The sequence below is a fragment of the Lissotriton vulgaris genome, chromosome 7 (assembly GCF_964263255.1).
Source record: "Lissotriton vulgaris chromosome 7, aLisVul1.2, whole genome shotgun sequence".
Lineage (NCBI taxonomy): Eukaryota > Metazoa > Chordata > Amphibia > Caudata > Salamandridae > Lissotriton > Lissotriton vulgaris.
In genome coordinates, this window is record NC_141695.1 from 1,216,731,102 (window position 1) to 1,216,743,848 (window position 12,747).

The following is a 12,747-nucleotide window of genomic DNA, read 5'->3' on the forward strand; positions in this document are numbered from 1 at the left end:
ACAGAATATAGACAACAAAAATATAGAATGACAGAATATAGACAACAAAAATATAGAATGGACAGAATATAGACAACAAAAATATAGAATGACAGAATATAGACAACAAAAATATAGAATGGACAGTATATAGACAACAAAAATATAGAATGGACAGAATATAGACAACAAAAATATGGAATTTGAGGTAAGTAAGTTAATATTAATTTTAAAGTATTTTTTATGTTAGTATATGTGTGAAAAGTGTGTATTTATGTTATAATTTATTTTAATTAATTAATTGTATGGTATTTAATTTTTGCGTAATATAATTCTGTAGCAGGTTGTGGGTTTCTATGGGAATAGGGTGGGAAGTAATTTAATTATAATTAATTAAATATGTAAATTTATTTATTGGTATTTATTTTGAATTAAATGTTAATTAATAATTAATTGGTATTTAATTAAAATATAATTGGTAATTATTTTAATTAATTGATTAATTGATAATTATGTTTATTTTATTAATGTATTTTCTGTAGCGGGTTGTGGGTTTATAGGGAAATAGGGTGGGAAGTAATTTAAATATAATTATTTAAATGTTTAAATGTATTTATTGGTATTTATTTTGAATTAATTAATATTTAAATTTTTAATTGGCAATTAATTAAAATATAATTGGTAATTCATTTTAATTAATTGATAATTATGTACATTTTATTAATTTATTTTCTTTAGCGGGTTATGGGTTTAATGGGGAATAGGGTGGGAACTAATTTAATTGTAAATAAATAAATATTGTTATTTATTTATTGGTTTTGTTTTGTTGTAATTTTGAATAATTTTTAATTGTTAATTAATTATTTGTTAATGCTAAATAATTTGTATTAATAGGCATTTATTTGTAATATTTTTTTTAATTGATTAATTATTATATTATATAAAATTGTTAATGACTTTTAATTAATTTGTATTCGGTATTAATATTTAATTTATTTTTTATTCATATATGAAGTATTTACTTTCCCTACTGTTGCACTCTCTGGAGTGTGAATAGTAATTTTTACCCCTACGCTGTCCAACGCTTTCCCTACTGTTGCACTCTTTGGAGTGGGAGAAAGTAATTTTTAACCCTACGCTAGTCAACGCTTTCCCTACTGTCGCACTCACTGGAGTGGGAAGAGTAATTTTTACCCCTACGCTATCCAATGCTTTCTCTACTGTTGCACTCACTGGAGTGGGAATAGTCATTTTTACTCCTACGCTAGCCAACGCTTTCCCTACTGTTGCACTCTTTGGAGTGGGAATAGTAATTTTTACCCCTACGCTATCCAACGCTTTCCCTACTGTTGTACTTTCTGGAGTGGGAATAGTAAGTTTTTACCCCTACGCTATCCAATGCTTTCCCTACTGTTGCACTCTTTGGAGTGGGAATAGTAATTTTTACCCCTACACTATCCAACGCTTTCCCTACTGTTGCACTTTCTGGAGTGGGAATAGTCATTTTTACCCCTACGCTATCCAATGCTTTCCCTACTTTTGCTCTCTTTGGAGTGGGAATAGTAATTTTTACTGCTACGCTATCCAATGCTTTCCTACTGTTGCACTCTGTGGAGTGGGAATAGTAATTTTTACTCCTACGCTAGCCAACGTTTTCCCTACTATTGCACTCTCTGGAGTGGGAATAGTAATTTTTACCCCTACAATATCCAACGCTTTCTCTACTTTTGCACTCTCTGGAGTGGGAATAGTAATTTTTACCCCTACGCTATCCAACGCTTTCTCTACTGTTGCACTCTCTGGAGTGGGAATAGTAATTTTTACCCCTACGCTATCCAACGCTTTCTCTACAGTGGAGAAGTGTGGCTCAATGGTTAGAGCGGCAGACCCTGATGCAGAGGTCTGGCCCGGGACCAGGGTTCAATTCCCCGCCGCGGCGGGTCTTGGGCTCAAAAATTCCACGGACCTGATAATTCTCGCCTCGGTGCCTATTCCAATCATGGAGTCCCACTCTGCAACTCTGGGCAATAGCTTGCTTAATTTCCACAACGGCCCCCACAACACTAAGGATGCCTGGCCTCCACATTGGGGGGTGCCCAGGAGTGGACGCCTCACAGGGAAAAGCCAGGATGGGTTCCACAGCGGTATTCGTACAAGCGCCTTGTGACCCTTGCGGGTGAGTAGTGCGCTATACAAGTATCAATTTACATTTACATTTACTGTTGCACTCCCTGGAGTTTGCGCTATTCTACGGGAAAAATATTGTAAATATTTTATTAATATTACGTTTATATATATATATATATATATATATATATATATGTATTAACACTTTAGTTTGTATTTTGGTTTTTACTTACATTAATTATTTATTAATTTTAAGGTTATTTAAGTATTTTAAGTCTGTTTAAGTTGATTATTGTTATTATTTCATTATTTTTTTATTAATTTAAAGCATTTTAAACAATTCGATATTTTGACTAACAATATTTTTACCTATACCTACATATTTGATAAGATTGAAACATCAGTTATACAATAAAAGATATGCTCTTAGAGGTCAGGAGTTAAAAGTTAATCAGCCTGGGATAAATAACTTTGCCGCCTACATGTAAAATTGTAAATACCACTTACAACTGCATGAGCCATTTCAAATTTGGGATTTAATTCTTCAATATCACATGTATCACAACCAGATCGTTCACCTGTACCTGGGATACAATCTACTTGCAATAACCCTCTTAGGTTGGATATATATTAAAATAATAAATAATTAACAAATGATTAAAAAAATCACCTAAAAACCACTCATTAAAAAGTACATGTGAATTATCATAAAATATGTCAGATTCTTCCCAAATTGATTACAGGCTTAAGCTAGTGTGCAAATGCACAGTAATATTAAGCCCACCCGGCTGTTTAGAGTCGAGCTGGAGGATATACTTAGTTTCCAATTTACGAAACTTGACTTCTCTGTCTCCTCCTCGTCTGCTCGCTACCACTGCATCAATTACAAAAAATGTCAGCCCTTTATTTGTTACTTTGATGCACTTTTTTGAAGTGGCGGGCCACCGGGTAGGTATTATCCTGATTTGTGTTAGCCCTTAGGTGCAGTAGGATGCGTTTATGCACCGCCAATTTCGTACTGCCTACATACCTAAGGGAGCATGGGCATTGGAGCACATAGATCGCATATTCAGTCTTGCAAGTTAGGATCATATCTATCTTGTGATCTTTATTGATGAAGCTATCCTTGTACGTCTTAGTATTGACCCCATGTGTACAGGATTTACAGATCTTACATTTGAAAAAAACACTATTGGTTTGTAAATATGTGTTTTTTTCAATAACTTCAGGATTTGTATTGACTAAGCGGTCCCTCATGGAAAGTGCTCGGCTGTATGTGATAGTGGCTTTGCTGGATAAGGTAGGACCAATTATGGGATCACTCAATAGAGTCAACCAATAATGGTTGACAATATGATATAGCTCTCGGTGCTGTCTGTTAAATCCCGTAATGATTCTAAATTGATTCTGTTGTTTTTTGACACTACCTGGGATAACAGGATTACCACTTGGCACTGAATGGTTGTACTTGACCAATAAATCCTGTCTCTCCTTAAGCTTGGATTTAGTGATAGTCCTATCCGCCAATTGCTCTGTGTATCCCCTTTCGAGGAATCTGATCTTACTGTTGGTTTGTGCCACCCTTAGCTCAGTTTGACTACTATACACGCTAAATCGCAACATCCCACCATAAGGTATGCTGGGGTATACTGTCAAAATATCGAGTTTTTAATATCGAGTTACATTAATATAGAGTTAAAAATATAGAATGGACACAATATAGAATGGACAGAATATAGACTACAAAAATATCGAATAAAATAGCATAAATATCGAATCAAAAATATAGAATGGACAATATATCGAATGGACAGAATATAGACAACAAAAATATAGAATGACAGAATATAGACAACAAAAATATAGAATGGACAGAATATAGACAACAAAAATATAGAATGACAGAATATAGACAACAAAAATATAGAATGGACAGTATATAGACAACAAAAATATAGAATGGACAGAATATAGACAACAAAAATATGGAATTTGAGGTAAGTAAGTTAATATTAATTTTAAAGTATTTTTTATGTTAGTATATGTGTGAAAAGTGTGTATTTATGTTATAATTTATTTTAATTAATTAATTGTATGGTATTTAATTTTTGCGTAATATAATTCTGTAGCAGGTTGTGGGTTTCTATGGGAATAGGGTGGGAAGTAATTTAATTATAATTAATTAAATATGTAAATTTATTTATTGGTATTTATTTTGAATTAAATGTTAATTAATAATTAATTGGTATTTAATTAAAATATAATTGGTAATTATTTTAATTAATTGATTAATTGATAATTATGTTTATTTTATTAATGTATTTTCTGTAGCGGGTTGTGGGTTTATAGGGAAATAGGGTGGGAAGTAATTTAAATATAATTATTTAAATGTTTAAATGTATTTATTGGTATTTATTTTGAATTAATTAATATTTAAATTTTTAATTGGCAATTAATTAAAATATAATTGGTAATTCATTTTAATTAATTGATAATTATGTACATTTTATTAATTTATTTTCTTTAGCGGGTTATGGGTTTAATGGGGAATAGGGTGGGAACTAATTTAATTGTAAATAAATAAATATTGTTATTTATTTATTGGTTTTGTTTTGTTGTAATTTTGAATAATTTTTAATTTTTAATTAATTATTTGTTAATGCTAAATAATTTGTATTAATAGGCATTTATTTGTAATATTTTTTTTAATTGATTAATTATTATATTATATAAAATTGTTAATGACTTTTAATTAATTTGTATTCGGTATTAATATTTAATTTATTTTTTATTCATATATGAAGTATTTACTTTCCCTACTGTTGCACTCTCTGGAGTGTGAATAGTAATTTTTACCCCTACGCTGTCCAACGCTTTCCCTACTGTTGCACTCTTTGGAGTGGGAGAAAGTAATTTTTAACCCTACGCTAGTCAACGCTTTCCCTACTGTCGCACTCACTGGAGTGGGAAGAGTAATTTTTACCCCTACGCTATCCAATGCTTTCTCTACTGTTGCACTCACTGGAGTGGGAATAGTCATTTTTACTCCTACGCTAGCCAACGCTTTCCCTACTGTTGCACTCTTTGGAGTGGGAATAGTAATTTTTACCCCTACGCTATCCAACGCTTTCCCTACTGTTGTACTTTCTGGAGTGGGAATAGTAAGTTTTTACCCCTACGCTATCCAATGCTTTCCCTACTGTTGCACTCTTTGGAGTGGGAATAGTAATTTTTACCCCTACACTATCCAACGCTTTCCCTACTGTTGCACTTTCTGGAGTGGGAATAGTCATTTTTACCCCTACGCTATCCAATGCTTTCCCTACTTTTGCTCTCTTTGGAGTGGGAATAGTAATTTTTACTGCTACGCTATCCAATGCTTTCCTACTGTTGCACTCTGTGGAGTGGGAATAGTAATTTTTACTCCTACGCTAGCCAACGTTTTCCCTACTATTGCACTCTCTGGAGTGGGAATAGTAATTTTTACCCCTACAATATCCAACGCTTTCTCTACTTTTGCACTCTCTGGAGTGGGAATAGTAATTTTTACCCCTACGCTATCCAACGCTTTCTCTACTGTTGCACTCTCTGGAGTGGGAATAGTAATTTTTACCCCTACGCTATCCAACGCTTTCTCTACAGTGGAGAAGTGTGGCTCAATGGTTAGAGCGGCAGACCCTGATGCAGAGGTCTGGCCCGGGACCAGGGTTCAATTCCCCGCCGCGGCGGGTCTTGGGCTCAAAAATTCCACGGACCTGATAATTCTCGCCTCGGTGCCTATTCCAATCATGGAGTCCCACTCTGCAACTCTGGGCAATAGCTTGCTTAATTTCCACAACGGCCCCCACAACACTAAGGATGCCTGGCCTCCACATTGGGGGGTGCCCAGGAGTGGACGCCTCACAGGGAAAAGCCAGGATGGGTTCCACAGCGGTATTCGTACAAGCGCCTTGTGACCCTTGCGGGTGAGTAGTGCGCTATACAAGTATCAATTTACATTTACATTTACTGTTGCACTCCCTGGAGTTTGCGCTATTCTACGGGAAAAATATTGTAAATATTTTATTAATATTACGTTTATATATATATATATATATATATATGTATTAACACTTTAGTTTGTATTTTGGTTTTTACTTACATTAATTATTTATTAATTTTAAGGTTATTTAAGTATTTTAAGTCTGTTTAAGTTGATTATTGTTATTATTACATTATTTTTTTATTAATTTAAAGCATTTTAAACAATTCGATATTTTGACTAACAATATTTTTTACATCGATACTTTTGATTCGATACTTTTGTACTTACCTGTTTGGGGATAGGAGGTCGATATTTTGGTATTCTATATTTTTACCTCAATATTTTTGTAACTCGATATTCTTGACCTCGATATTGTTTCAGTGATCCGTATGCTGGCTATTAAATGTATTGGGTGAGCACTAACCGCATGCAAAATAGTATTGTCTGCAGTTTCTTTCCAGAAGAGCCTTGTCTCGATCTTATTGTTTTCTATGTATACTCCTGTATCCAAGAAAGTGACATTGGTCTGGCTCATTGCCACAGTAAAGTTCAGATTTAGCTTATTGATGTTGATTGCTCTCACAAAATCTTCAGCTTCCTTTTTCCGCCTTTCCATACCACAAATAAATTGTCTATGAAACGATACCAGGCAATGATGTTAATGTTGAATACTTCACTATATTCGGCCATGAGGACCAGTCCCTCCCAAGCTCCCATGTGCAAACCAGACCCTGCAGAAAAAAGTCTACATAGACCAATGTATTTTCCAACAGACCTCCCCTGTCAGAAATAATTGGCCTGCGAGGGGGATTGGTCATGTCCTTGTGGACTTTGGGAATAAATAGATAAGGGGGATTACCGAATGATCATTTCTCAAATATTTGTATTCATCTTCTGATAGCATATTCTTATTTTTCCATTTGGTCAGTTTTTGATGGTATTCAACTTGCATTGCTTTTACATTTGCCACATTAGTTCGTTCATATTGATCCATGTTGTTAAGCTGGTCATAAGCTTCTTTGTCATACATAGATCTCGAGAGGAGTACGATATTACCTCCTTTGTCACTCCCCGGTACTATGATGTCTTTGTCATCACTTATTGTATCAGTGTCCCATATTGTTTCGTTTGTTTATCAAATTTGTATTTTTCTTTATGAACTTGTTTGTGTAGATCTTTGATGACTCCAACCTCTTCACACCAAAGAGCCCTCAGTGAAGTCACGTTCCGCACTGCAGCCGCCCTTGCAGTGTCTGGTCTCGGAGGCGGGCCTGGACCATTCCAGTATCTTGGACAAGAGAAAAATCTGCCAAGGCAGTCACCAGTGACATCCGGGCCATCTTGCGGGACTGGAGACTCTCAATCGCGTCTCTGAGTGATGCAAACAAATATGACTCCAACCTCTTCACACCAAAGAGCAGAGGCCACGCAGGGGATTAAAAAGAAGCCTTTTTATTTGGAAAACGGCATGATTCATTACGGCCCCAGTCGACCTTCTTCCGATGCCTTCAATGTTCAGGCGGCTCCTGTCACCATATATATGACACATATTGCAATACGGTGTATAAGTGCCTTTCCATCATTAAAATATATATCCAGGACCCATGATATGTTTGAAAATGTAAATGTATGGTCCATCCCAAATGCATGTTAGCAACATCTTTGTTATACTGATCGTTTGTCAAGTAGAGTGGAAGTGACTACAACTGCTATGAGGCCTTGTCATCCCAACTCTGACAAAAATATTAGACTGCCAACTTGCAACTGATCTACACAGAAACAGGCAGCTTATTTTTTCCCAATGTTGGTAAAAAATTATCAAAAAACTACCTATACTACCATGAGGCCTTCTCACTCCAACTCTGACCAAGATGCTAGACTGCTTTTGACCCTTCTCACTTGTAAGCCATCTTGCTACTGTTTTACACTAGTCAGGCAGGTTATGTTTTCTAAGTGTTGGTGAATAGAGATTGCAAAGTTATACTAAAACCATGAGGCCTCCTCACTCAATCTCTGACCAAGATGCTAGACTGCTTTTGACCCTTGTCGGCCATCTTGCTACTGTTTTGCACCAGTCAGGCAGTTTATCTTTTCTCAGCTGTTGCAAAAGTGAAATAGAACTGACTACAATGACCATGAGTCCCTGCCACTCCAAACAAGTATACACTACTCAGAAAATGTGTAAAGTACAGACAATTTTCTCCACAAATGCACATATGAAAACTTTGCTTGATGGTGTTCTAGACACATCAACTCAAATTATTGATGGCCTGAGGTATGTCATAACAGCTGAGTACCCCTACTATATGTCAATCATGAATTACATACAGCTCATTTGCAATACCAGGTGACGCATTGAACATAGAAACATAACAGGATGTACAATGCCACCTAAGCAAAAAAGCTGCTTGTTTGTCAGAATTCTACAAAAAAGGGCTATGGAATGGTCAAATGTACATGATATAACTACACTTTGTGTCTAGATGAATGTTGGTGAAGTCCTGTCTTTTCCCAAACCCAAAAGCACAAAAAGCATCACATCTAATGAGTTGATTAAATCTGATGTATAGATTGAATGGCACCTTATTCCTGGTAACCAAATCCAACTCCATTCAAATTGCTTATTAAAGTAATCACAATCTGTTTTTCCCTTCTAAGTCCAGAATTAGCCTGACATGAACAACGAGGATGTACATACCTTAATTCTATCATTAACAATGTTCTTCATGTCTCCACAGGTCAATCCACCACTGCATCTGAGCAGAGGCAGGAAAGCCAACAGAGTCAAACTCCACACCAGGAAGAGGAACCCCTCAGTGATGTCAATGCTCCTGTATTGGTCAATGTCGAGCACTGTTCTGATCCATCTTTTCATCCTTGGCAGACACCAACAGTTGGGTTAATTGTGTCTACATCTTTAACCACAGTGGCGATGATCCAGCTAACTGCAGTCTCCACAACCAGTGCTGCAGTGCACCAAGCACAGTCAATTCCATCCACTGCCCCTAAAGTCCTGGACTCTCAGATGGCCGCCACCACCACCCAGTCATTGAGGTGCCAAAACAAAGTGGATGGGTACCGTCTGTGCCAAGGACACTGGACCATGGGGATAGCCATTGTGGGACTGTACATTTGGGCCCCCATAGTGAGCCCACTGAGACTAAGAACACCCAGGCTGCCATCACACAAGTCCTATAAATGTACCAGGGCTCCCAGAGTGTGCTGGGCCAGGTCATCACAGAAGTGCGGGAAATGAAGAAGCTGCAGAATACCACATACCAGGAGGTTGCCGGTATCCAGATCAAGGTAGCCAGAATCTACACTTATGTTTCAGGACTATGTACTGAGATGACCGGGGTCTGCACCAACGTTGCTGGCCTCCACACTGAGGTGGTGTCCTTGTTAGTGCTGAGGTGTGACATAAACACCAATCTCAGTTGGACTTTTCTACCTGCAGCTTACCCTTTCTGTGGCCCTAGTACATCCAGAGCATCATCATCTGCTCCAGCCACAGGCAGGGAGACCCTGGCAGAGGAGGATTAAACCGCAAGGGCCCCTGACTCAGCAGCTCCTGATCCCACCTCTGTCAGAAAGAGGGGGCCTCCATCTAAGACTTAAGGAGCAAAGTTTGGCAAGAATACCACCCCTGTCAGCAAAACCCTTCACACCTAATGTCTTTCTGTGTGTGGTACACATTCACTTTGTTGACTTGTTCATGCCCACTTTTCTCTATCCGATGTAAGGAGTATGTTGGACTTTGTGTCATGATTGCTGAAAGCGCCTGCTGAACTACCACTCCCAGAATGCCTGACGAAGAGGAGGAGCCGAAGACATATAACCTCACGTAGCGCAGGCATGCACTGTACCTGATTCCTCATTCGAATTCCAGTAGTTTTACTGCATACAAGCGTACGTTATGTTGTGGTTTACAAAATTACAGGATTTTGGCATTCTCGATGGAGGCTCAGTCCTGAGTAGAAGGAGTTTCCTGATATTGTTCTGGAAGTTCGGCGCTGCCGACCTATTACTCGAAGTCCTTCCCACTTGCGGCTGCAGCGGGGAAGGATTCTGCACGTTCTCGGCTGAGACGCGATTACTGAGGGGCAAAGAATTCCAGTGGAAGATTTGGAAGTTCGGCGCTGCCGAACTATTTCCCAAAGTCCTTCCCGCTTGCGGCTGCAGCAGGGAAGGAGTCTACGCGTTCTCAGCTGAGACACGCTACTGCCGGTATTTGTTCCCCACTGGTGGATTGCTTTGTTCACTTCCTTTCCGCTTGCGGTTGCATCGGGAAGGGGTTGCCATTTCCTGGATGTTTTTCATTACTTCTTGGAGTGTTAGACGAAGTCCGGGTAAGCCTCTCTAGAGGTTCTAACAATGTTTTTTTCTAAAGACTGGAGTCGGCATTTCTTTTGTTCTTTCCTAATTAGCTGGGCTCAGCTAGGAGGATCCTTGAACCTTATTTTTGGTGCAAGACTTTAATAGTGACAGGAAGTAAGTACCTTATCATTTCTTTCAACCCCTGTGGATTTTTTGATTCACCGGTTACTGGAGAGGGGTTTTCATTTCATTATTTGGGAGACTTGAAAGGGTATGTATGTGGTGTAGTGCATGGTCCTTTGTGAATTCTTGAGAGAACATTTGACGGATTAATAACTTTGGCTTTATGTCTTAGGAAGCTACTGAACAGTGTATAGAGAAGCATCTGTTACACCAATCAGAGAGGAAGGGTTTGCCTCCTGAAAGCTTATATAGGTAGGTGTTCTACTAGCGAGAATTTACTGAGTGTAGTTAGTGATATATGTTATAATTTCCTGTGTTTTCTCATTTCAGTTATCCCTTCCGTTGCTGTCCCTTCCCTTTCCCATCCCTTGCTTGATTACCTCTATGCTCTCTGTATGATCATTCAGTCAGAATGTGGGGAAATCAGGAGGTGGACCCCTTTGAGCATTGCCCTGATCCTGAGGAGGTGACGATCTTGACACTTTGGACTCTAAAAATGTGGAAATATAATCCATTATGTCTGAAAATTGACCATTTATGTCCTCACTATACTTTGTTTAATGTATTTCATTTTTTTGCATAGTTCATATAATTAAACTCCCTTCACCAAAGCAATGTCTCCTGTTGTGATCCTCACACATAAGTATTTGATGGTATTATCATGTTTAGTTAGCAATCTCATCAATAGGGACTCCTCGACATAAAAATATGTAGTGTGTAAACAATGTTCAAACCTGCAGCACAACCATTTCATAAAAACATATATATTCAAATGTCTGGCCTTATACCATATTTGTTCCATTGTACAAATTATAGGCTGACAACATGTTACACACATACCAAACAAGTAATTACTCTGATCTGCAGGGTCATTGAACACATATTTACATGCAGAATTTCAGTACATGACAGGAGGGGACACATCTGTCAAGATCACATACAATAGGCAAGACATATTGGCTAAGTGTCATCAACTGGAGCCATATTGCCTTCCGGACAAAAGAAACTAATCTTAAATTAAACATTCAAACACACATGTCAGTACAACACTTTATGACCACAAGTTCAATTCAATCCAGTAATGCTTGCATCTGGTGGAATGTCACAAACAAATGTCAGTGTTGTGCTACTAGTAGTTCGGCCTACGATAAGGTGACACCGCAAAATTTACATCCAGTTCTGAGGCAATAAGGAAACAGCCAATGTGAAGGCTGGGTAGCAAGATCTGGGCACAACCCAACACATTCTTGGATACCATGATAGTACAAATATTGCATAAGGAAAACGCACCCCAAGAATCAAGTATAATAGAAGTCAGGTAACTTCCATCCTGTTGCTGTGCAATCTGTATTGGTAGCAGCTTTGTACCCCCAAACTTTGTGACACACAATCACAGAAACAGTCCATGTCCACTTCCTACAGCTGAACAGCAACATATAACTGCTGATGTCACAACCCTGAAATTTCTAAATGAATATGACATGGCAGAATTACCTAAAACAGACCACCAGAAAGATATTATCTGTGCAAATGACATGCATTCCATTGACAACTTCTAGAGAACACAGTCCTAAATAACATAAACATCAATACCAAAACATACACCATTCCCCATATGTCTTCAGATCTGCATAGTTCGAGTTGCTAGGTTAAACATCAGCCTCGGAACATCAATGCAAGATTGCAGGGTTGTTCTATCATCACACCTCACACCCTACTTACACGCTGGAAAAATAGGTTTGGATGAGATCTTTACAGAAAAATTCTCCTTCATATTCACCACTATCATCATCTTCATTTTGCATTTTAGGGTCCCCACCCAGTGAGTCTTCGTTGTCTGCATCCTCTGCAATGTAAGGGATGTTATATTGCAGGGCAATGTTGTGAAGGATGCAGCAGGCAATGGTGATCTGGCATACCTTCCCGGGTGAGTCGAGGAGGAGTGCTCCACCAGTTTTGTTGAAGGCATCTAAATCTGACTTTTAGAATCCCGAAAGGGCACTCCACTCCCACTGGGTTCTCCTATGATCCCAATCGTTGCAGACTTCCCCTGGCATTGTAGGATTCCTCACCTGGGCCAATAACCATGGCCATTAGGATACACTGAGTGTCCTGGA